Source organism: Cyclopterus lumpus, chromosome 10 (assembly GCF_009769545.1).
Source record: "Cyclopterus lumpus isolate fCycLum1 chromosome 10, fCycLum1.pri, whole genome shotgun sequence".
Lineage (NCBI taxonomy): Eukaryota > Metazoa > Chordata > Actinopteri > Perciformes > Cyclopteridae > Cyclopterus > Cyclopterus lumpus.
The window spans coordinates 23,503,069-23,506,910 of NC_046975.1; the positions used below are offsets into that span (position 1 = coordinate 23,503,069).

At 47.3% G+C, this 3,842-nt stretch overlaps 1 protein-coding gene across 1 annotated transcript in view; it reads left to right on the top strand.

The window, feature by feature from the left end:
* Positions 1-414: 414 nt before the first annotated feature.
* The window catches only part of sparc (secreted protein, acidic, cysteine-rich (osteonectin)), a 12,851-nt gene continuing 9,423 nt past the window's right edge, over positions 415-3,842 (top strand). The window contains exon 1 of the mRNA XM_034544157.1: positions 415-527. The gene's annotated coding sequence lies outside the window, so the exon portion shown is untranslated. The remainder of the gene's footprint in view (positions 528-3,842) is intronic.

Below are 3,842 nucleotides of genomic sequence, written 5' to 3' on the forward strand. Positions count from 1 at the left end.
GAGGAAGAGGGGGAAGGGATAGGACGAGGAGGAAGAGGAAGAAGAGAGGAAAAGAGAGGGAGAGGGAGGAAGAGAGAGGAAGAGGAGGAAGAGGACGAGGAAGAGGGAGGAAGAGGAAGGGAGAGGGAGAGGGAGGAAGAGGAGGAAGAGGAAGGAAGAGAGAGGAAGAGAGAGAGGAAGAGGGAGAAAGAGGCTTTTACATTAATATTAAATGATTTAACTAGATGAAGTTCATCAATCTAAGTGCAACAATTCAAAGTGACTTAGATGGTGAATTCATAGTTTTTATGAGCAGCAAAGATCTTCATGTTCACAGTGTAGCTCCTCAGTTACGCCACAGAGGGGGGGGGGGGGGGGGGGGGGGGTGAGAGAGAATGGGAGGCGGGGCCTGTGTGTCCGGACTGGGACGTCCCACATGGAAACGTCTCCCGTGTGAACCTCTGAGGCCGTTAGATCGACCAGCGCCGCTCACAGCTGACTGCTCTGTTTGTCTCTGCTCTGCAAACGCTACAAAGAAAAGAAAAAAGGTACGAGCGCTCACTCTGACTGATTATCATGTGTCTGTGTTTATGGAGGGAGACGAGTTAGAGGCACACTTTGGGGTTTTATTGTGTTATTTTGGGGGATAATCCTTCTGCAAAATGTCCTTTTTTGTGTGTGTGTGTGTGTCGAGGCAGAATTCACATTTCTTTGTCTCCTTTTTCTGATGAAAGTGAAGCTCAAAGTTCAGACATGTTGACCTGCAAACAATCCCAAAACAATCCAGGAAAGAAACCCACAAAAACGAGGTCGCACAACACGGTTGGAACTTTTAAATGGAGGACAGCTGTGAGGGGAAATGTCTTTCTGCAGGTAGACAAGCTGCATTGTGAGGGCTCCTTCTGTGTGCAGGTAATTGTGTGCCACATCGGCAACAGGAGGAGGAGGAGGAGGAGGGGGGGAGGAGGAGGAGGAGGAGGGGGGGAGGAAGGAGGTGCAGACGCAGACGCAGTTACTTTTTCATTTTTACGGCCTTTTGTGTGGTTGCATTATTACGCTCGTGGATTCTGGATTGAAAAAAAAAAGAGTAACTGAGCACAGAAGTAAAGAAAGAAGGGAAGGAGGAAGAGGAGGAGGAGGAGGAGGAGGAGGAGGAGGGGTGGATGGGATTACAACAAAGCCCTAACGATAGAGCAAAGGGAGTCTTTCTCTGACAAATCTCCTTCCCCTCCCTCCCTTCATCCCCCAGTTCTCCCTCCCTCTCTCTCTCTCCCTCTCTCTCTCTCCCCCTGTGATTACTCCGTGTAAAGGAATGCGGGTTGCCATGGCGATCGGTCACCAGCTGTTTATTAAAAGGCTCCGCGAGTTAGTTCAGACGCCCTCTCGTGTCGAGACGCCACTCGGAGGGCGAAGAGGGGTTTAGTCTGAAGAGGAGAACTTTGGGTTTTGAGCTTTATGTTTAGTTGGTTTCATCTCAGCTCCTCGGAGTTTATTTCTTAAGTTTTCGGCTGCAAAGTTTGTTTGTTTATTTGTTTGTTTTTATTGTAAAATGCGGCGGCCTTCTGTTCGCGGCTCAGTGCTGCGTTATATATGTTTTGCGTCTGTTGATAATAAAAAAAAGGTTCTGACATCTGGTGGAAAAGTCGGAGTTGGGGCGTGGCCTCCAAAATAAACATGGGAAAAAAACCTGAAAATAAAAATTAAAAAAGGCCCTAACAACACATTTAAATTAAAAATAAACACGCCTCGTACATATTGTTCCTTCACGCACCTCGAAAGGCGAGTTCGAAGGAGACGACTCGTGACGTCACAACGAGCTCGGTAGCCAATCGCGGCCCTCGATACACATGACTTTTCTATTATCAAATATATTAGCACCTCTCTTGTTCTTGTACATATTACTACACATCTGTGCACACTACCACCTTCTGTATAGTGTTTTCTTTCATATTTTGTATTTTTCTTTCTTATCACAGTGTTATTTCTAAACTGTTCCGATGCGTCTGGACTGTTGGTCTTCAGGAACAAATGGCAAAATAAAACCTTGAAGCTTGAAACTCTCCTTTGTTATTAGTCTTAATGCCAGTTTGCATCTTTGAATCTTTGAAGTTCTCCTTCAGCGCGTCACACCTGTCCAGGAGGAGCAGACGGAGCGCCTCCGGCTGCCTAATTGTTGAGGTGGCAGGGAAGTGAGAGGAGGAGGAGGAAGGGCAGGGGGGGGGGGGGGGGGGGGGGGATAGCAGGCCAGCTTGGTAATCTCTAGAAAAAAGTGAGAGAGAGAGAGAGAGAGAGAGAGAGAGAGACCGACTGTGAGTTGTTTTCGAATGCAAGGCTTTGATTTTGATTTTGATTTCTGGCTTCAAATCAGGACGAACGTTAAATATCATCACGAAGCAGAAGGAGAGTGTCTCAGAGCGAGAGAGAGACAGCAAATAGAACAAGTCCTGAGGGGGGGGGGGGGTCAAGAGGTCAAGTAACTCAGGTTTCTTCCCCTGAACGCCGCTCCTCTCTGCTCTTTGTCCAGGCCAGCGTAACGGGGTTTCCCCCCCCGAACTCTCCAGGGACACTTACATGTGTCAGGTGTCTTATTGCCACCTGAGGAGGGGCGGAAGCCTCCGATCTGGTGCCGGGACTTTGTTCCGTCTTTCTTTAAAACCTCATAATGAAGCGAGGCTTCATCTCGACCCGTTTGGACCCTTTCTCACATGAACATCAACGAGCCGTAAGGAGGACGACGGTGTCCCATGAGGACGACTAGTCGTCTCCTGGAAGCTTCTAAACTCAGCTGAGGGCGTTCACTGACCTGTTTTATTATCAGAGAAGGAACAAACCAAAAAGTGCAAAAATGACGACTCATTTCTGTGTTTAGGACTCATTTAGGACTTATTTCTGTGTTTAAGGACTTATTTTCTGGGTTTAAGAACTAATTTCTGTGTTTAAGGACTTATTTTTCTGTGTTTAAGGACTCATTTCTGTGTTTAAGGACTCATTTCTGTGTTTAAGGACTTATTTTTCTGTGTTTAAGGACTCATTTCTGTGTTTAAGGACTCATTTCTGGGTTTTAGGACTTATTTCTGCAGCACAAATGGATGCTTCTGGATGCTTTGGTCTGGTTTTAGGTAACACTGGTTGCGTAATTGATTTAAGTATTCTTTACGGCGGTGGGATTCTCTGACAATAACTTCATGTCTTTAAGGGAGCTTCATTCCTGGTTTTTCATCAGATTCTGGACGTAAATGTAAAGTTTTGCGTCCGTCAGACGGAGACAAATGATTTCAAACTGCTGCTCCACCTTCCCATCTGCACCGAGAGCATTTGAGGGCATTTCAATAACCTCTCACGATAACAATAATAACAATAATAGTAATAAAAACATCTCTGTCTCCACAGCTGAACTCAGACAGAGGAAATCTCTGTTCCTCCTCCGGGGCCTTCCCTGAATATTTGCATGCCGGTGTTGTTTGTCTGCTCTGTTAGCTGGCAGGCGGCCGGCTGCAGGTTGTTTTTACAGCCTTCCAAAACCGCCCGTTATGTCACGAGGACCCCCCCCCCCCCCCCCCTTTAAAGGGCATCCGAAGCAGATAGGGGTTTGTTTTTCCTGCTGGGTTCACCTAACGAACCTCCCAAATTAAATATGTAAAAAAAAGGAGCTCCTTCACGAGCCTGAAGTTTCCCCTCGAGCCTGTTTGATCACCAGAGCGGCTTTCCAAAATAAAATAACGAGCTCCTCCTCGACGCCACGTTCTCCTGGAGACGAGGCCGTCGATCTCCTTGAGCGCTCGCTCCCAGACACGCGACCCCGGGGCGTCAGAAGCTCTTAGCTTCTCTTTACGAGCACAGAGACGTGTCCTTGTGTGCAGGTC